Source organism: Patella vulgata, chromosome 6 (genome assembly GCF_932274485.2).
Source record: "Patella vulgata chromosome 6, xgPatVulg1.2, whole genome shotgun sequence".
Classification (NCBI taxonomy): Eukaryota; Metazoa; Mollusca; class Gastropoda; family Patellidae; genus Patella; species Patella vulgata.
The window spans coordinates 8,071,937-8,094,621 of NC_065884.2; the positions used below are offsets into that span (position 1 = coordinate 8,071,937).

The 22,685-nt window shown below is 36.9% G+C and overlaps 1 long non-coding RNA gene across 1 annotated transcript; it reads right to left on the bottom strand.

Annotated features, from left to right (window-relative positions):
• Positions 1-230: 230 nt before the first annotated feature.
• On the bottom strand, positions 231-1,401 carry LOC130013204 (uncharacterized). The gene is made up of 3 exons (XR_008788564.1): positions 956-1,401; positions 637-699; positions 231-388 (listed from the first exon to the last, which is right to left on the bottom strand). It is a non-coding gene; the product is annotated as an uncharacterized LOC130013204 (long non-coding RNA).
• Between the last annotated feature and the right edge of the window lie 21,284 nt (positions 1,402-22,685).

A 22,685-nucleotide genomic window follows, 5' to 3' on the forward strand; every position in this document is an offset into this window, starting at 1 on the left:
AATTGCTAAGGACCTTAACTAAGACTTAATACTATATGTAATCTTAATTACACAGAAATTGACAATAATAATTAATATATAAACATAACTGACCAGTTTGGATCCAAAGAAACAATATGAACACTACTTGAAGTGGTACCACTATCCGCAAATGTTATTATCACTGTAAATCCACACACACGCAAATGTTCTGTTAAATGTTAGACCGCAATATAGTTGATGTTCTATCTCCAATTTCCAGGTGGTGATGATGTTGATGTCGATAATCCAATCCAGTCCCTTATCGGGCTCCAAATGTTGTAGGGTGCAATTTCCGGATTAAGAAAAAGACACAAGGGTTCAGGTTCTCGCATAAATCGGTTTATTAATAATAACCACAATAAAAACCCTGAAATACATAAATACGTACTATAAATAAAACATAACATTTACACCAATTCATTAAAACATTACAATCACAAATATCACAGATAAACAACTATACATAATATTATACGACTCCATAGATCTAATTTATAATATAATAATGAATGATTTGAAATAATACTTAAAATATATATATATTAATTACTAACTTATAATATATATATATTATATAACTTAATTACTAATATAATTGACTGGCTAGGTGCTTACCCTATAAAGGGGTTTTCCAACCACTTGGAAGCCAAAAGATGGTGGCAAGCACTTCCAATAAACCTGTAAAGTTATACACATCTATAAATATGTGAATGGTAAATAATATTGAAGTATAAGACTTCAATGGTAATATAGGATAACGTACTAACCCAGGATACTTTGTAACTTCAAGATATTTAATTTAAATGAAACATTTAAATATTACTTTTACTAAAATTCAAGATGGCTGCCAATCTATAAACTACTATTACTATTACTGGTTAAAATATATTGGTACCTAATTTAAAACAATTATTAACTTAAACATTACACATACCTGCTGTTGAATCTGTAATTCCTATTTAATTCATCTGTAACCTTATTAAACACTATACTATATCAAACTAAAGCTAATTATAGAAATTGGAATATTGATGAAATACCAAAATCCCGCCAAAACTAACTAACTAGTAGATACCTGGAGAAAATCAGAAGGTGATCTTTCTCCAACAAAATCTAAAGTAAGAATGTCAAAATAGTCAGGTGACCAATGAATGTTCAGATAAGAGAGAACATGCACATGGTGAGTTGAACACTACTCACCAGTCCACAAGAAAACTATAGAGACAGACAAGGGTGATAAAGATGTTATAGCAATACTTGGTGTGTAAGGTTAAATGTGCTCACTGTGTTAAAACATGCATAAAAGGACACTGTGCAAAAAGAACACTATACAATAAAATAGCATATATTATACAAATAGATTAAAATAAATCTTCACTCTGTCACATTACTAAACGAATCACTTTTTAATAAATCGACAGAAACAATCACAGAGAAAGTTATCACAAATGTCAAAAGAATCACTTACCGGGTACCTGTTGAATTGTCCATCTCCCTGTTAAAAATTTCCCCGCCACGAATCCGACGTTGACATGTGGTTGTTCAGATAGACAATCTCTTGATACAATTGCCATAGTTTTAGTACACAGAAGTTTCTAGTTTTAAAACAGACTTCGATACTAAATAATGTATAACTGACTGATTCAAATGTAAATTAATTTTTATACGCCAACATTTTCATGTGGACGTATATTGTCGTCGCCCCTGTCCGTGCGTCCACAATTGTTTGTGAACAGTCTACAGGTCATAATTTTTATCCGATGTCAATGAAACTTGAAATATAGGTTTATCAACCTAAGATCTCGGTTCCTTTCGATATTGGTATGTATCGGACTGTAACTTCATGGATTATGGCCCCTTATACGAAAAATCACGTTTTTAGCTTGTGAACACTGTAGAGGTCACAATTTTATCCGATTTGGTTTAATCTTGACGTGTATGCTTATAACCCGAAGATCTCGGTTCCTTTTGATATTCGCGCATATCGGCCCAAAACTGACGGACAAAATGGCCGCCCCTCGTTCTCAAATAGCGTGAAAATATGGTATATCAAGGTTGTGGACCCTATAGAGGTCATAATTTTAATCCTATTTGGTGAAACTTGAAATATAAGTTTATAAACAAAAGATCTCGGTTCCTTTCGGTATTCGTGCATATCGGACCGTGACTTCCTGAATTATGGCCCCTGATTGTACACAAAATCGAGTTTTTAGCTTGTGGACCCTATAGAGGTCGTAATGTTTTATCCGATTTAAAAAAAAAGTATTATTATATCACCGTTACGCCCTAAGGACGGCTGAGTTTGAATTTCGTGAAAATCGGCCCAACACTGACAGGCAAAATGGCCGCCCCTCGTTCTCAAATAGCTTTAAAATATGGTATATCAAGGTTGTGGACCCTATAGGGGTCACAATTTTTATCCGTTTTGTTGAAACTTGAAATGTAAGTTTATAACCCAAAGATCTCGGTTCCTTTCGATATTTGCGCATATCGAATTGTAATTTCCTAAATTATGGCCCTTGATTGTAGGAAAAATCACTTTTTTTAGCTTGTTCTCTATCCATCTCTCGAAAATGTGGGCGTATCCTGCCTGGCAGCCGCTGGTTGTTGTTCGTGTACATTTTACAGCAACATTATCGAATACATCATTTAATAACCTGTAAGTCATCTAGATATATTTAACAAATCGACAGTGAGGCTGGTGTCCTTAATCTGACAACCCTCATTAATTACCTGTACATATAACATTTTTCTAAGCAGCTAGCAATGAAATTGTTCACCACTCTTTGTAACTTAAGCAAACAATGCTCATTGTCGAACTTAGTCAAGAAATTGATGTAATGAAACTAAATACCAAATTTAAATCTGTCCTAAATTATCTGTCATTGAAATTGTTATCTTCGCTCATTATTGAACTTAGTCAAGGCCAGGGATCTTAACCGGCTTATTATTGTCGTCCTCCAATACCTGTTATCTTTCCGTTCTGTTCGAAATGGCGGTGTGCAGTTCAATATCGAATGGTTCACTGGATATCTGGAGTGGCACCTTTCTTCATGCCTGCTACGCTGCTTCCGCAGTGACAGTGGTTGACCAGAGTGTCTATATGAATTTTAGTTGATGCCTGATGAATGCACGCGTATTAGATCTGACTCGAGTATTCTTAATCCGGGGAATGCTCACTAGTCCGCTGGTTCCACTAGTCCGTGGGTTCTTTAGTCCACCGATATCTATTATTAGGGTTAAGGTTGGGTTTGTGCTAGAGTTCATTAGTCCACCGATATCTATTATTAGGGTTAAGGTTGGGTTAATGCTAGAGTTCATTAGTCCACCGATATGTATTATTAGGGTTAGGGTTGGGTTAGTGCTAGAGTTCATTAGTCCACCGGACTAGTGAACCCCTCTCCTTAATTCCCTACCTAATCGCTAATGGGATTTCCTCCCTATTTTGACCCATTGGAACCAATTATTTATCAACATGAGAAAATGTGTCGAAAATAGAATCAACTACCTCCAAAACATATTTTCACACCAATTGTGGTCATTTAGTAAAATTCGAATTTCTGGAAATGGATTTAGCTTTTCATGTGGACGTATATTGTCATCGCCCATGTCCGTCCACAATTTGTTTGTGGACACTCTACAATTTTTATCGTATATTGACGAAACGTGCAATATATAGGTCTATCTCCCAAAGATCTCGGTTCCTTTCGATATTGGCATGTATCGAACTATACTCTTCAAAAAAAGTAGGGGATGTTCAGAACCAATACAAAACTGCGGAAATGCACTGCTGTTTTTATTAGTGGTAACCTATGTATGTTAATGACCGGCCAATTGCCTACATATGAACATGTATGGTTATAACCCAACGATCTTGCTTGGTTCCATTCGATATTCGCGCATATCGGATCGTGCCTTCCTGAATTATGGCCCCTGATTGTACAAAAAATCGCGCTTTTAGCTTGTGGTCCCTCTAGAGGTCACAATTTTTATCCGATTAAATATTATTTTTTAGTATATCACTGTTACACCCTAATGATGGTTGAGTTCGAATTTCGTGAAAATCGGACCAAAACTGTCTGACAAAATGGCCGCCTCTTCTACGCAAATAGGGTAACCATCTGGTATATCAAGGTTGTGAACCTCATAGAGGTCACAATTTTGATCCGATTTTGGTGACACCTGAAATGCATGGTTATTACACACATATCTTGGTTCCTTTCGATATTCGCGCATATTCCTGAATTGGGGGGTGGGGCTGAATGGTTAGCGTGCGCGCGCTGTATCATAAAGTCTGTCATTGAGTCGACTGGCGTGGTTTCGAATCCCCGGTTATACGTGACAAGGAGTAGGGTCGCCTGTCCAACCTCGTGGGTTTTCTCCGGGTCCTCCGGTTTCCTCCCACTGCTAAAGACCCCTACGCGCAAGCGAATTATTGAAATAAAATTAAACCATATGTTAGACCCGAAACGACCTAGTTTATGTCGAGTGGACGTTAAACCCCATTTCTCTCTCTCTATTCCTGAATTATTGCCCTTGATTGTACGAAGAATCTCATTTTGAGCTTGTGGTCCCCATAGAGGTCACCATTTTTATCCGTCAAAATCGGACTAATACTGACGGACATAATGGTCACTCCTTTTACACAAATAGTGTAAAAATATGGTATATCAAGGTTGTGGACCCTCTAGATGCCAGTTTTCATCCGATTTGGATGAAAATATAAATGCATCTTTTTATCATAATGATCTTGGTTTCTTTTGATAATCACACATACCCGAACATAACTTCCTAGAGTATTTTTTAGCTTGTGTATTCTCTAGACGTCAAATTTTTTTCCGATATTAAAAACCGTTTAGATATATTACCATTCCACCATAATGAGGATTGAATTCGAATTTCGGGAAAATCGAAATGAAACCGCCCGACAAAATCGCCGTTTTTTGTACGCAAATTGTGTAGAAGTATGTGTATTTTCCAAAAATCAAATCTCAGTCCATTTCAGACCATAACTTTCTGGATTATGGCCCCTGATTGTACAAAAAATCGTTTTTAGCTTGTTCTCTATCCATCTCTTGCAAAATTTTGGTATATCCTGCCTGGCAGCCGCTGGTTGCTGATAAACTGCAAGCAACATGTCATAAAGATTTCTCGGAATAAAGTTTTGAGGTGTAGAATTCTTTGCCACTGCAAGGAGATTTTAGTACCAAGGAAATATTCATCCGCAGTGTTTCCCCCAGAAATTTGGAGGACTGCTATACTCATTCGACACCAATTTCCCTGTTCGGCTACAATTATAAATCTATTTTGATTTGATATCTTTGAATTACTGTGATATTTGATAGTGATCTGTTCTGTGATATTAAATAGTTACTGTTCTTTGTGATATTCTGTTGAATTTTGGGATATTCCTATTATACTGATATATCTTAGGATTCGAATTAGTCTATAATAAAAAACAGAAAAAAAGTTTGTTCGCCCATATGTATTATAACTTGTGAATGGCTGTAAAATACCAATAAGGTTCTTGATAACACCTTCACCATTATAAATGATCCCAGGTAGACGCATAACCCAGACAAGCTTACCGACTACAATCTGTTACATATATGTTATATTACTGCGTGCTGTATTGGTTGTTAGAATTATAGATGTAATATCTTTTAATATTTGTTCCTGCATTGTTGAAATAAAGAAGTGAAATTCACAGCCATAGTTTCCAACCTCGTGGGTTTTCTCCTTATCCTCCGGTTTCATCCCACTGCTAAAGAGACTTACGCGTAAGCGAATTATTGAAAAAAAACTAAACCATATGTTAGTCCCGAAATAACCCCATTTCTCGCTCTCTCCAGTCATCGTTATCATTAGATACTTGAATACGATGATACCGCCCCGCCCCCAATTGTCCGGTTGGTGCGGAGGAAGTACTACCAAATCTAATTTCATTTCCTTTACATTATTATAGAATTTTTAATATTTAACATGAAGACATACCTACAATATTTGTAAGACATAGCATTGTATTTAATTAAACAGATGAAGGTATGGTGTGTATGGAAAACCGTGGCACGTTGTATCTGGCATGGCTGAACGGCGTAAAGACTACATCGCTACCCAATACAACTATTACATCATCGATGCTGAACGACTTTTATTGTTCGCGTGGTACAGTTTTTGTAAACGTTGTACAAGTTGATGGAAATATATATATCGCCTGTGAATACCGGTCAAAGCGGTTAGTAGTTATTATATTCATCTGAGTGTAGTTGCCATGTTTAGTAAAAAATATGTGTACTTTTCTTCAACATATGTTATTGATTCTAAAACTGACGAACATACTTAGTACTCAATTTATCTAATTGACATAGCCAGTTATCCAAAAACAAGACTTGAATGTAACCCAATTTGATATTTTGTTGAGGGGGAGAGGTCACAACAATGGGGGATAACTCTGGAATCCAGAATATTTTAAAGGTTCATCCTCTAATGGTCGCAATGCTTCCCACTGGATTGAACACGTTCCGGAATTGAATTCTCTCAAGCGTAACATAGTGCCAATCGTGGGAAAGGGGGGCTTCGGGCTACAACGCATACACCGACTGCATAAGACCCCCCCCCCCCATTCACAATTGTTGGTATCCTTAAAGATACTATCCCGATTTGAACAGTTTTAAAAAATAAAAGCCCGAGTACGTATGGCATTTAAGCGCCACAATTCAGAGGACTGGTGTATTTACCTTGTCTCCAAATGTCACTTCAAATTACCGAGTCGTTTGGACGTGAACGTCGAAAAAATGCCTATCCGGACACGTAACCCTTTGAAGATTTCGGGTAATTTCTGATAATCGATTCTCGTCCATTTAGAGGTCTATACAGTCAATGACTCGTGTGCTGTACTTGATAACGAAAGGTAAATTCACCTACTCGTTAGTTTTATAAAATAATAGTCTTGTTTTATCCAGACACTGCATAATAAAGCTTGGGACACCGGTCTTCATTTCGAGATGAAGACTGACCGGTTTAAGGTGTTTGAAAACTTATCACAAATATTTAGTTGCGCGACCCTTGGGTAGAGGATTTTAAGGGATTTTAACACAAAATTAAGCAGTTTTATTATCCAAACTATTATCGGGATTGGCCTTTTAAGTAAATGATGTTTGGCCGAGAAAGTTCATCGGGATTTTCCGACGTGGTTTCCCCTTGTCAGTGATGCAGGACGGAGGGCCTTGCAAGAACAGCTGTCTAGTCGTTCGAATGGGACAAAAAACCGAGGTCCCGTGTACACATTGGCGTGCACGTAAAAGATCCCATGACAGTTGGAATTCGATATAAGAGTAGGCCGTAGTGTCCGGGCAAAATTTCCCTCATAGCACACTGTTCGGAGCAGAACAGTAGGACGTTAAACCCCATTTCATTTCAAGTAAATGATGTTCTTTCAATGTCGATATTTAATGTAAATACAATCATTTATACAGAAATATATCTTAAATTACAGAGTAATTAAGGTGGATTTAAAAACCAAAACTTTCCGTAAGGTTACTGGTAAGTTGCCAACAAATATGCAGGATGAGACTTGGCTTCATGTGTGTGTATGGCCTGACGTGCAGCGTCAACTGCCTCAAACCACAGGTATGACTTAGGATTGTCTTATGCGATCACATTTTCTTTGTTTCGTAGCTCCTACCCGCGTCCGGACGACGTTCGTTCATAATTGTTTGTGGACACCCCCTCCCATGTCGGAATGTTTATCCGATTTTAATGAAACATAAAATATATCTTTATATCCTAAGGATCTCGGATTTGTTGGATTTTGGTGTCGATCATTGCTCCTGAATGTAGGAAATATTGCGTTTGTAGCTTGTGGTCACTCTAGAGGTCATAATGGTCGATATACGCCCAATTTTAACGTTAAGGTATTATGCCCATGCCTCTATCTCTCTGGATTGTGGACACTCTATAGGCAGGAATTTTTTTTATCCGATTTTGGCCAAAGATAAAATTTTATCTGTTTATATCCAAAGATCTCGGATAACTTCATGGTGTATGGCCCCTAATTGTGCAACAAATCGCCATTTTTAGCTTGTGGACCCCACAGAGGTCGCAATTTTCATTAGATTTTGAAAAGCGTTACACCATATTCACGACGGAGTTCGAATTTCGTGAAAATCGGACCTCAAAGTCCCAACAAAATGACCTCTACTGTATACGTAAAACATGGCATGACTCTGTTGTCGTAGACCATAACGTCAGGGTTTCTTTTATTTCGTTCTTTGCACGGCGTCCTTTTACTTTCAAATTACCCTAGACAAAACTCGCAATCAAATTGTTATATATTGATGTGTTCTGTTTTATTTCAGTAACAGCATCTTCTACTTCAAAGATTTTCATGGTGGTTGGGATTGTAGCTGGCATCCTCTTCCTGATTGCTATAAGTGCAGTCGTTATTATTGAATGCAAGAAAAGGAATGCCCGTAATTCAAACGAAACATTGGGACATCCTGGTACCCAATACAAGCACAAACAAAAGAAGACGAAACAAGATCCAAATCCAAACGAAACAATGCAAGATTCTAATATATATGACGAAATCTCGGAAACACGTGTTCAGAGTCACCAAGAATCACTTTCATACATAACTTTAATATAGTATGCCGTTTTCATTATCCCAGTCGTTTCATTTAATGTTGTGCATGGAATATCGGTATTTAACGTCCGCTTTCAAACTGGGAAAAATAATCGGCGATGTGAAAATAAATAAATTTTCTCCCGATGGCTTTACGTGACTCGCGACGCTATCACTTGACACCGAGGAACCTGTTCCAGACAACTCTCGAGGCTCATCAATTTCCATGGTTATGGTATAAAAATAAAATAAAACCAAGTATGAACAATCCAAACCATAAGACAGAATTCGAAGTCCTATAAAACGTTATAGGCAAAATAGTGTATTCAAGCAAAATTGTGTAGTCAGCAAATGGACTGCTCCTCGTGTACAAAATACACGACAAACAGGCTAAAAATGTCCAATTGGACCTAGGCATTAGGTAACCCTTGTAATACACCCAGTGCTGTATGTGTGTCACCCAGTCCGGTCGTTAATCATGTTCTCAAACATCACTACTTTTTTAATATCAATCTGATTCAAACACAGATCCTATTTCGTTTCGTTTTTTTATAGTTCAAAACTTCGTTTTACTTGTCTTTACTACACTAGGATCTGATTGATGTGAGGGATTAGCCAATGAAACAGTCTGTTACGGCGAGGTTTTGGCGTGAGGTGCATGGAACTGTGGGTAACCCACTAGAAACATCAACGCAGATGTATGACCCTTGACGCGACCTTTCACCACAACCGTCGGATCTTTATGTAGTAGAGGCCATCGGAATTATAAATTAATTTATGGACACTAAACTAACTGAAGACATTTTAGACTTGATATTAAATACACTTACACCTGTTGCAATATATTTCCGGTGTCGAGTTGACTTTATTACTGAATGATTGTTTAAGGAATCTTTAAGCTCATCAATGACGAGTTCTAAGGCATCAAAGAACTAGTGAGGTTATTGACAAATATCCTGTCAGGGTAATTGTTTGAAATTAAGAACATTAGAAAATTCACTTAAATTTACACCATACAACCTCATGTTAATAGCCAATGTTATCTGCTGGATTGGGGGAAAAGACGTTTTTCAACTGACCCCGTCGTGATTTGAAAACGCAACAGCCTGATCTGGAGTCAGACGCGCTACCGTTGCGCCACGGAGTCTACAAGAAGCATTATTATGTACCTGACTTTTCACTGTATAATAGATTTTTGACACAAGTTACAGCAAAGGGAACGTCCCTGGCTGGGCTCGGAGCACCAACCTTTCGGTTAACAGCCGAACGCGCCTTTTTTCATCTTGTAAAATGTCTATACAGGAAATATAATACATTACAATTATCAACATTTTACAGCCTGTGAATGCTACAATAAATAAGGTAAACTAAAAGCACTATTTTTGTTTTATGTACGTCATTTTTAAATATTTAAAAGTTAAAACAAAGTGTTAAAAAGAAAGGTACCATTTCAATGTAATTCAAATTCAAAGTATTTTTTTAAGTGCATTACCCCCAGAAGGAAAGTAATAATAGGCTATTTAAAGGTCTACCTAACTATGAGCGTTCAGAGGAAACCTGCTCTCGAAGGGCGAGGGCTTAAAAGTTTCGAAATAATTAGGTGTTCCGAAAGGTACTATGCGTAATATTTATTCCTGAGTATCTCCCTTTTCTAATAGGCATGGTTACTCATGCATACGATCATGTAGTAGTTAACAGTTTATATACATTTACAAGTCAACAGTTATTGTGCCGTCCAATTCATAGCATATACATAGAGATTGTAAAATGAAAGTTTGAGTAAAAGTCGTCCGATTGTTATCGCAATTTTTACTCTTGAATAGTTTAACAAAATCAAGCTCTATATTATTATCTAAGGGCCCCATTCTACTTTTATAGATCAATTGGCATTGTCCAATCAGGGGTCGTCGCACATAACACACTGTAAACAAATATGGCGGCCTCCATAGAAACTCTTTGTTGATCAGGTATGATTTCCAGCAACCTTGACATTGATCGAACCTTGATCTTTGCAACTCGATTGTCACATGTAGACATTTTAGCTATAAGCGCGAAACTTAATAATCGTAACGATAATTTTAACGAAGGAATCTGATAGGATCCCAAGCTGGGCTTATACCCAATCAAAATAGTGCCAATATATGCGGGGTATTACGTGGAGGGCTTGATAAGATGTACGTAATTAAGGCGAGATTAAGCCTTCTATTGAAGATGGACTGCCCTAAGCCTTAAAGCAAGACAGCGGGATAAAATTTTGAAGTCGGTCTGTAATAATGATATCGGACGCAAATTTCTAAGATTTCGTTTGTCCCACTTATCTTTTTAAATTAAAGTTAAAACATCTTTTCTCATAGAGCGAGACATAATGTTTTGTTTCAAAAATATAATTTATAACTTTTACATCAAAATGGACCTAATAGATCCCACATCTTCATATAAAATTCCGAAGTCATACCGTCCTGCCCAGCACCCTTTGACTTAGCTATGGAGTTGGGTGTAGCGGTGAGTTCGGATAAGGTTATCTCGCTGTCACACATCTCCCTGTCAAGGGGTTGAATAGTCTTAGTCAGGACATTTTGTATTATATTTAAAGAGGGTCATCACAATCAATTTCATCTTTAGTATAGAGGGAAGTATCTTTTGTATTATATTTAAAGAGGGTCATCACAATCAATTTCATCTTTAGTATAGAGGGAAGTATAAAATCGGGAACATGCATGTACTATGGAACCTCTTTCATTATAAATAATGTTATCTTCATCGATCATTCTCTTATGCAGTTCTGGGACTGTCTTTGTTTTTCAATATTTAAAACAATAATTAGTATTCCGATCACTTTTTGTAGCATATTTCACGTTAGATCTAAGAATAGCACCTTTACATGAATTAGTTTCTAAAATCTCTAATTCTTGTTCAAGTTCTAGAATCTTATTTAAGTTCTGATTATCAGAATATTCATGTTGCAGCTTATTTTGTATGTCATAGATCTTTTTCTTTACAGATTTCTTTAAATAAATGGAGTATTTCTGAGAAAACGATTTCATTTTATATTTTTAGTTATCCCACCAGATTTGAATAAATCGTAATCAGTTTCATTAGAAATAATATTATTATTGTTCGATTTATATAGCGCTTCATTACACATGAGTGTTTCTAAGCGCATTCACAACAAAACAGTTCAAAAACATTTTTGAAATAAGTATGTTTTTTAGTTAGTCTTAAAGCTCGGGATGGAAGAGGACTCTCTAAGAGTTTTTGGAAGATCATTCCACATTTTAGCTGCTCTGACGGAGAAAGCATATTCACCAGAACGCTTATTATATTTGGGGATACTCAATATGCTACGATCACTTGAAGAACGAAGGTTGGATCGCCGGGGAGTATAGAAATCAAAGAGTTCTTTTAAATAACTGGGTGCCATATCAGAATAAATTGATTGAAACACATTCACAAGAGCTTGACATTGAACCCTCGCTCGAACTGGAAGCCAATGGAGTTTCTGTAACTTAGCTGATATATGATCAAATTTTCATGTTTTAGTTATAAGACGTGCAGCATTGTTTTGCGCTATTGGTAGTCTGTTTAAAGCTGTTTCTGGTGCTCCTAATAGAAGAGAATTTGCATAGTCCATGTGCGATGTTACTAATGCTCTAACAACACTCTGGCAAGCATCAGTATTAAGATTAGAGCGTATTCTCGAAATAGCTCTCACTTGATGATGCATTTTCCGTATGATACTATTGATTTGGGGAACTGGGGACATAAATTCATCAGTAACATAGCCCAGATTGTTAGCCTGCTTCTTGGGAGATATAGAGCAATCACCGATCTGAATGGAATCCGCTTTAAACAATTTACTGGATTGTGATTTTGATATAAGAAATTCGGATTTGTCATCGTTAAGTTTTAGCCTATTTCTGGTCATCCATCCTCGAATGTCATTAAGACAAGACTCGAGTCTACTGATAGAATCCTTGGAAGCAAGATAGTTGTTGTGTTGAAAATAGTCATATATTTGGGTGTCATCAGCAAAGCCGTGGTTTTGTACCCCATGTCTTCTTATGATTTGACCAATCGGAAGAATGTATAGAAGAAAAAGTAGAGGTCCCAATACAGATCCTTGTGGAACACCTATCCTAACAGCACAGGGTTGAGACACAGACCTGTATATTTGCACCTTTTGTGTTCTATCTTGAAGATATGACTTTATCTATGACAGTGCGGCACCACAGATCCCAACCGAACATTTGAAATAAAATACTAGGATCTACAGTATCAAAAGCAGCACTGAGGTCCAAAAGTACTAGGTGTACGGCTAGATTCCTATCTAGTGCCAGGTCAATATCGTTTTTAATTTTAAGTAGAGCCGTCTCTGTACTGTGACCTCGTTTTGTTACAAAAACGTATCCTCTAGTAAGGTATTAATAAAATCATAAAGACCCAGACCCCGTTCACACCACTCCGACAGATCAAGGAGTAAACAAACAAGACTATGGTCGGATAATTTTGTGTGTTATCCAGGCATTATGACAAGTGTGCGATTACATTCCTACTAACGAGGGTGTTATCGATTCGACTCGTGCGGTATTTACCGTTAACTATCTGTCTGCGTGTGAACTGGGGTTTATCGGGATACTTATGTTGGAATATATCGCATATATTATTTTAGATAAATTGATTTAAAGCTAAAGACGTGTTTGTATGCATATCTCTCCATCGATCAATATTGGGGTTAAGAACGTCATTGCAGTCTCCACACATGAAATTATATTTATTTTGGTATATAAATGTATTGATTATAGTATAAAACAAGTCAACAGTGAGGATGATGTCCCCCGCCGAAATCCCAAATGTTAATCATTGAACTCAGCCACGACATTCACCTAATGAACATCTACATCAAGTTAAAACATTCTCCCTCAATTAAAAGCAGAGTTGTTATGTTCTAAAGTCTTGACCAATCAAATTGCTTATCGCTCCTTAGTTAAGCAGAACATTCTATCATCGACCTTAGTTACGGTAATGATATAATTAATCTATACTCGGGAGTTTCATCATTCTCACTTAATTAAAACCAAAGTTATCGTGCCCAAAAGCATCAACCAATGAGATTGCTTATCTCTGCTTACCGTAAGTTTATCCTCGAACTCCATCGATGCATTCACCTATTAAACGCCTACACCAATTAAAAGGAAAGTTATTGTGTTCCCAAGTCTCAACAAATTAAATTGATTATCGCTCATCTGCTTACCCTGAGCAGAAAATGCTCACTATCGTACTTGGTCAAGGTATTGATGTGACAAAACTATCCCTAAGCAAGGTTTATTAACCTAATAAAAACCTCCACCAAGTTTGCACTTTCTAGCTCCATTAGGAGAGTTGTTGTGTTCCAAAGTGGAGACAGAGAGAAATGTGGTTTAACGTCCACTCGACACAAACTATGTCATTTCGGGACTCTTGCGCGTAGGGGTCTTTATCATTGGGAAGAAACCGAAGGACTCGAAGAAAAACCACGAGGTTGGACAGGCGACCCTACTCCTTGTCACGTACAGCCGGGGATTCGAAACCACGCCAGTTGACTCAATGACAGGCCTTATGATACAGCGCGCACTAACCACTCGGCCATCCTCTCCCCTCTGTGTTCCAAGATCTCGGCCAATCAAATTGCTTATCGCTCTGCGTACCCTCATTCTCACTTAATTAGAACTAAAGTTATCGTGTCCCAAAGTATCAACCAATCAAATTGCTTATCTCTACTTACCCTAAGCAGAAATTGCTCATTATCTTCGAATTCCATGAAGGCATTGACCTAATAAACACCCTTACCAAGTCTGAACAGACAGACGGACGAACCCATTTTAATAGTCCCCTGCTTTCTTCGAAAGGCGGGCGGGGGGCAATAAATTTCTATCCTTATGATAATTTGGAGCATATAGAATATAAAGAGACTCCTTTTTCGTCTATTAGTAAATCTAATCTAATTAATCTACCGTCACCATCCTTAAATTCATTTACAATACAGTTTTAATAACTGTTTTTGGTTAAAATAGCAGCCCCAACCTCCCCGTCTGTACTTTCACTATAATTGTTGTAATATATAGGACCGTTCCAAAGTCCATTAATACTTTCCACATAGGCATCATCCCAAAATGTTTCTTGGAGGCAGATTATGTCGAAATTGAAATTAGACAGGTGTGAGAATAAATTTAATACTTTAGCGCGGCCTCTAAGACCGCTAACGTTTCAGGAGACTATTTTTGGCATGATCGAATTTAATGAGTGGTGGCTTAAAAGGACTTAATAAAAAAGACTTAATAAAACTAATTACCTTATTTTCGATAATTTGTAGTGTATCCAAAATTGTTTTTCAATAGAAATATAGCAGGTTTAATAGATTTATAGATTATTACACTCCACAAGAGTTAAGTAGCGACACTACGTACAAGCTGGATGGATAATAGTACTCCTAGTCAACGAGGATCAATCCAGTATTCCAAATACTTATAACCGCTAACACACTAGAAATAAAATGAATATGCAGAATAGTCACGATTATCCAAACACAGAGATACACATTAATAAACACCAGGTAAGTCGATTCAAATTCAGTCTCAAAGTAAGTTATCCATTTGTAATATATGTCTATTCCGTCTGAATTTAAATATTAAAGATGACAAATTATATCCATACACATCTGATCAAACTATAATTAAAAGAAGTATACACGGTGAAACGAATCATGTGGTTATTACTCCGTTCTTTAATAAACCACACCGACACTTCCATTGTACATAGTCCATTAGTCTGATATTTATAGAAATTAAATTAGGTAAAACATAAATTGGTGCTGAGGTTCTTTTAGAACTCGAATCTTGTGATGATGTAGATACATCCTTTTGTTGTCCCCCGCCTTCCGAAGAAATCAGGGGACTATTAAATGGGTTCGTCCGTCTTTCTGTCCGTCACACTATTTGGGACACAATAACTCTCTTTCTCATTGAGCTATAGAATGTTCAAACTTGGTTTAGGTGTTTATTAGGTCAATGCCTAGATGGAGTTCGAAGATGAGCATTTTCTGCTTAGGGTAAGCAGAGATAAGCAGTTAGATTGGTTGATGCTTTGGGACACGGTAACTTTAGTTCTAATTAAGTGAGAGTGATGGAACGTGGTGTATAATTTCCATACATCAATACCTTGATGGTCAAGTCTTTGGAACACAATAACTCTCCTTCTAATTGAGCTAGAATGTTCAAACTTGGTGTAGGCATTCATTAGGTGAATGTCTTGGTGGATTGCGATGATGAACATTGTCTGCTTACGGTAGGCAGAGATAAGCAATCTGATTGTTTGATGCTTTGGAGCATCAATGATGAGAATTTTCTGCTTAGACTAAGGAGCGATAAGCAATTTGATTGGTCAAGACTTTGGAACATAACAACTCTGCTTTTAATTGAGGTAGAATGTTTAAACTTGATGTAGATGTTCTTTAGGTGAATATCTTGACCGAGTTCAATGATTAACATTTCGAGTTAAAGCTAAGCAGAGATAAGCAATTTCATTGGTCGGTGCTTTGGGACAAGATATATGATTGAGAGTGATGAAACCTAGTGTATAGTTGATAATCAGTTTAATTGCTTGATACTTTTGAAAAAAATAAATGTGCTATTAATTAATGTGTCATCTATTTATTTTGGGGTTTCGACGGGGGACATCAGCCTTACCGTTGGCTTGTTTTTCTTGTCTATTGATTGTCCACTTAAAAGATTTCCACTATTTTTGTAATTTCTTCGAATCTTATTCTACTTGCCAGTTTATTAAATAAGGTTGCTTGGTATTGTTGTCTTGTTTGACGTCTATGGTAAATAACTTTAGTATCGGATGCGGTATCCACTGAGGCGATCTCTTCGAACACATCTTTTTGAAAATATTCTACGTTCTTAATAAGTAAGTTAATGTCTGATAACAATTAAGGTCTAAAGAAAGACCTGCGATATGCAGATTTGGCGCTTACATAATGCATGTTTAAACTAACTTAGACAAAGTGTAATTTCAACTTATAGAGTCTATATAGTTGATCCTGTTCAATTTTCTAATTTAATTATTAATTACATTGTCTCTTCAATTTTTATTTTCAAAATTTAGTAATAAGACCTGAAATAAATTAAATTAAAATCTTGCGAAACCTTACCCTGACTCTTGTCAATAGACACAACTTTGGTTGTGTTGAATTTTCCTTTATAAAGTTATGCACAGAAAAACTAGCTTCATCTATTGTTTCAGCCATTGAATAGCCTAAATTACATTCCATACAGATAATGTTGCCTTGAAAACTTATTCCATTTGGAAAAGAAATATCCGTTTCATTTCAGATAGTGTTGTCGTTTAAAAGGACTATTTTGTTTAAATTCAATTCGCCCGGGACCTAAATTTCCTTCCGTTATAGTGTTTCTCATTATCTTAAATCTACCCTTTACAACATGCTGCCAACCAACATGCAAGTTTATAGTCGATTTTGACGGAAATTAAATTATCATTCAATTACAAACATTCGGATATTTAAAAAATGTATAAAAGTCTAGTACATGTACTTACTGCCTTGAAGACATCTTTAGGACTTGGTACCTTAAAGATTTATTTTATATACTGGCAGAGTATTATGCATACAACAAATTACAGCTTAAACTACATGTATATGACAGACATAAGTAATAGATTATTACCAAAGAAGTTGTGGTGTGCGGTTTAGGTTTCAATTGTTTTACTAACGCCTCGAGACAATTTTTTACTGAAAATGTAAAATAAATAAATGTTATTTCATCATAGTGAATAAGTACATTGTAGCTAGGTCCGATTTCATGATTTCCTTTAAAGGATCGGTAATGAGAGTCGAGACAGTTTTCGATACACACCCTCTCCCTCAGGGATAGATGGGCCTCGCGTCTTTCCTTTAAAGGCTCAATACCACTCTTGTTGTAACTGAATAATATGCCCCAATCTTTATTCTGGTCAACAAATAAGTACTATTTTACAATATTCCAATTAATTGATGATACAAATTTCATCTTAACACACCTAATTTAAAAAATTGGAAAAATTCAACTAAATGATTTGAAAAGCCTGACGTAAAGCTTTTCAAATGTGACTTGGATTTAAAAACATTTTTGAACCCTTTGGACAAGTAAAATAGGATTTAATGGATAATTTACACATCAGGTAGGACACTAAAACATCTAGTACTTAGAATAAGACTATTTTTTATTTTCTGGAGCTGTAAAGCCAGCAAGAGTGTTATTGTCCCTTTAAGATATTTGTCGTATAATACGAGATGATATTATAAGGTGAATTGTCGAACTCAATTAACACGCTGATTATTCGCCCATTATTATCACATTTCTGGTCCAGAATGTTTATGTTAGATTTGAGAAGGATGGCTACACAGCGTCTATTATATTATTCACATCGTAGTTCTTGTAGGCAACATGTGAGTTAACATGTGTATGTATAAAGTTAATGTCCCGAAACTTTTTTTGGAGACCGAGAACATTGTTATTACTTCTTAATCCATTGATATTTTGTGTCATAATTGAGAGCGCCATTTTGAAGACAAGATATTGGGGGAAAGGGAACATCTTGATATGGAATAATCACATCTTGTTCTATCCTTTCTGTGGTCTTTTCATCGTCTGCTCCAATTTTCTTTCTAGTATTCATTCGGGCTAAGACAACTATTGCTACACCCGAAGATAGCCCTTGGTTTTCTGGTGGAACGCCCGAAAATTGCCTGGTTTAATCTTCCGACATGCTTGAACATTGGTCACTTGACATGTCATCTCTAAAATTTTTATAGGAATTTGTAGTCGATGGAGTTGGAGATGAGCTTCACCCCCTTTTATTAGCATCTAGTTCGGTTCTGTTCGGGACAGATGGGGTACATATACAAAAAGGCGAGAGAACTTGACATACGACACAAAAAGTTGTGCTACATTTACGTTGAATGTGGCCTGTCAAATAACATTTTAAGCAACGAAACGTTGGGCATTCAGCTTTAGATGGATATGTGAACGTCAGTGAAAGCAAACTTTGTCTTGGTCATCGTGGCGTAATCCGAAGTATTCAAAACCCTCAATTTTTTGAAACCCAACAGAAAAGGGAAGGGAGCTAACACCAGGTGGGAATATTACTTTCATAAGTCTGGTACCATCAGGACATTCGATATTCTTATCAATTCGGTAGCAAAAATGGCCTTCAATTTTGACATCCCATCATTTAAATTTATTCTCGATGACATGGTCACGGAGCATTGAAATATGCCCACTTCGTTATAAAGTCGATCATAATATTCACGTGACTCTTAAGTTGATACGGGATCAAGTTCATCGAGTTTTCCGGCGTGGTTCTCCCTTGTCAGTGATGCAGGACGGAGGGCTTGACAAGGACAGCTGTATAGTCCTTCGAATGAGACGAAAAACCGAGGTCCCGTGTATACATTAGAATGCACGTAAAAGATCCCTTGGCAGTTGGAATTCGATATAAGAGTAGGCGACAGTGCCGCTGTCCGGGCAAACTTTCGCTCATAGCACACTGTACGGCTTATGGCCGTCTTTAGCCTAGTTTAGGAGCAGAACAGTAGGACGTTAAACCCCATTTCATTTCATTTTCTTAAGTTGATAAAGCTTCTCATGGCTTAGTAAGACGCTGCCTGGCTAACCTGCAGGCCTCCTGTTTGAAGCTGTAGTTCGATTAGGAAGTGCATGTACGTTATCTGGGGAGGTCCCATCTCCACCCTCCCCACCGCAGACAATACGCCTGCCATTACCACCCCTTCCCCACTTCCAGGAGTAGCATTATAATAAAATACCAAGTACAAGTCATGTAAAAGAGTTTTATTTTTTTTTTGTCATCAGGCTTCTGAAAAACAATATATATTGCGTTATTAAAAGTCATTTATAATTTGTTGCCGATTGTGAATAAAATAGACAAGCACGCAATTAAGATACACAATTCGCACAGACAACACTTTGAATTTAAGTAAATTTAGAGTTCATTTCCATTTCTGTAGATCTTTGCCTATAATGATGACGGTTAGAAATTAAAACTATGCCACGGATAATATTGGGCAAGCCTATGAAACAGTAATAAGAATGTTACAAAATGTTTAAATGTAACGTAACAACTTTGCCGTGGGTTCTCAGAAAAATCGTTAGAAAAGGTGCCTGAATTTTTTTTTATACTTTTCTGGTTAGAAACGTGCCAGTTATATATAAATTATAATAGTCTCACCTACATATCGGCTGAAGAGGATTCACCAAACGCTTTGATCCAGCAAGCAAATGTATCGGCTTAGCAAATATAAAATTTTTGTACGTTGCTTATCACTCATGGATATACGAGACAGAAGACAGTCCTATCCGTATCCGTCATTTGTAAAATCTATAAGAACAATAGAAGTTTTGGGGAACTTACCTTTGATAGTGATAATTTCATTATCTTTTATCTCCGCGGTAACGCGGATGTTTTTGGTGATAAATTCGTTTATGTTTTTCTTTTTTTATGACAAATTCTTTCAGGTCTTGACCGGTGTATATGGAGACGATATCGTCGTCCGTGTCATAGGCGACGACATCGCCAACAATTGTCATTAGTGGTGCTTGTGTTATCTGAATAAAGAAGAAAATATATTATTTATCATTTTGGGTTTTAAAAGAAGTGTGCATCAACTGACTAGTGTATGCATTGGCGAACGAGCCAAGGGGCACTCTACTTTGTGCGAAATTTTTCAACCGCCGCCGTCTGTAACCCGAATTTTTTTCGGGCATTTCGGGTTCTGTCCCACTAATTGTCAGCGAGCCCGTACGCCTATGGGTGTATGAAAATTTTTGCGTAATATTTTGCCCGAAACCACACCTAACAGATGCTTTCTAATGAAAGAAGGGAGATGACAGTGTCCATTAAACAGAAACCATGTCATTTCGGGACTTACACGTGCTTTAATTTTAATTCAGTAATTTGGTGGGGCGGAGGGGTCTTTAACAGCGGAAGAAGGGGGCTATCTTGTATGTATAATAAACGATTGCCACGTTGCTCTAATCCATATGTGAAATAATTATCTGAATAATGGTACATCATATCTATTTTAAGTTGATTTAAGTACAAAAATAATATACTTATAACGTTTAGATTATTAATCAAGTTAATATATTCCCGAATTTAGAAATGAAATGAAGTTTAACGTCCTACTGTTCTGCTCCTAAACTGGGCTAATGAAGACGGGCATACGCCATACAGTGTGCTATGAGGGAAATTTGGCCCGGGCAAAGGGCGCTACGGCCTACTCTTATATCGAATTCCAACTGCCAAGGGATCTTTTACGTACACGGGACCTCGAGTTCACGTCCCATCCGAACGACTAGACAGCTGTCCTTGTCAAGCCCTCCATCCTGCATCACTGGCAAGGGGAAACCACGCCGGAAAATCTGGATGAACTTTCTCGGCCAATGCAGGGACCGAACACCCGACTTCCAGGCTAGCGAGCGGACTTAACATGTTGACTATAGACGATTGAATTATACATACTTCCAATTGTGTATTTGTTGGCGACCTAAACTGCAGATTTCCTTGGTGTCTATTGTTAGCCATATTGGTGAACATGATGAATCTTCCCGCCTGGCAAAGATTCAGCCACTCGTCTTTCGGTTTCCATATCACCACATCGGCTGATGTGGAGTTGTCTTGCACTCTGATTTTTTTTATATGCATGGTTTGTTTAGTGGTTCTGGTATGTGATCATAATAACAAATGTACAAATGTAATATTTTCAGCAAATTTAAAGAAAAAAGGATGAGTAGACAGAAGGTACGGAAGCTAAACAGAGCCACGTTCTATTATTGTTTACTATAATTTCATGTTAGTATTATGAAGTTTCAAAGTAGTAAATTGAAATAATGACTAATGAAGACGGGTATGCGCCATAAAGTGTGCTTCGGGGGGACAATTAAAATATATTTGTCAAATTTAATCAAAGTTGTCTGTCTTAGAAATTTAGTTTAACGTTGCGCAGATTTTCATACTTTGTTGGGGGTTGGGTGATATAGAGAAATGATATGACGTTAAACGTCCTACTGTTCTGCTCCGACTGGGCTAGTGAAGATGGACATACATCATACAGTGTGCTATTAGCAAAACTTTTACCCGGGCAGCGGCACTATGACCTCTTATATCGAATTCCAACTGCCAATGGGTCCTATCGAATTCCAACTGCCAATGGATCATTTAAGTGCACGACAATGTATACAGCGGACCACAGTTTTTCCTCCCATCCGAATAAGTAGACTTGTCCTTTTCAAGCCCTCCGTCCGGTACTATCGACAAGATGGAAACCATGTCGAAAAGGGTTGTTGGAGAGAACGATATCGTTTGGTTGCATCGAGTGAACATAGGTGCCGGAAAATGTGCTTGGCTATATTTTCTGACAATATAACCTAATGGTGACGTAAAAAGGGTAAATAAAATCGGACTAAGAACGGATCCTTGATGTAGGACAGTCTGGCAAGTGACAACGTATTGTCGTTATTGGAATTTGAAGGAGCGTTTTCAAATAAATGCATTTTTGCTATAGCAGTAAATTGTGCTTCTAAGTAGATAATTGATCATCGATAAATTTAACTGCATATTTACTATGCACGAATATATTTTTGTAAAGGACCTGAATTGGTTAAGATGGATATTTAATCAATTTCTTACCTGTAATTAAATACTTTATGTTGGTTCTTTGGGATTATTTTAGCATATAGTTTAGCATATAGTTACTTAAAACATAAGTTTTATTTACTGGCAGTTTCTCTGAATAATATAGTTGTATGGCATCAGATTGGTCCGAGATAGCATATTGGTATTTCCGTCTTCCGTCTGAATTTTTTTCGAATAGAATTTTAAATATGATTGGTCTTCCAACCGGAGCAACGTCTAATTGAAGCAAATCGTGGGTTTGTATCGAATTCATTTTGAAAATGAGCATTTACTTTTATAGGTAGTTTTCCACGTG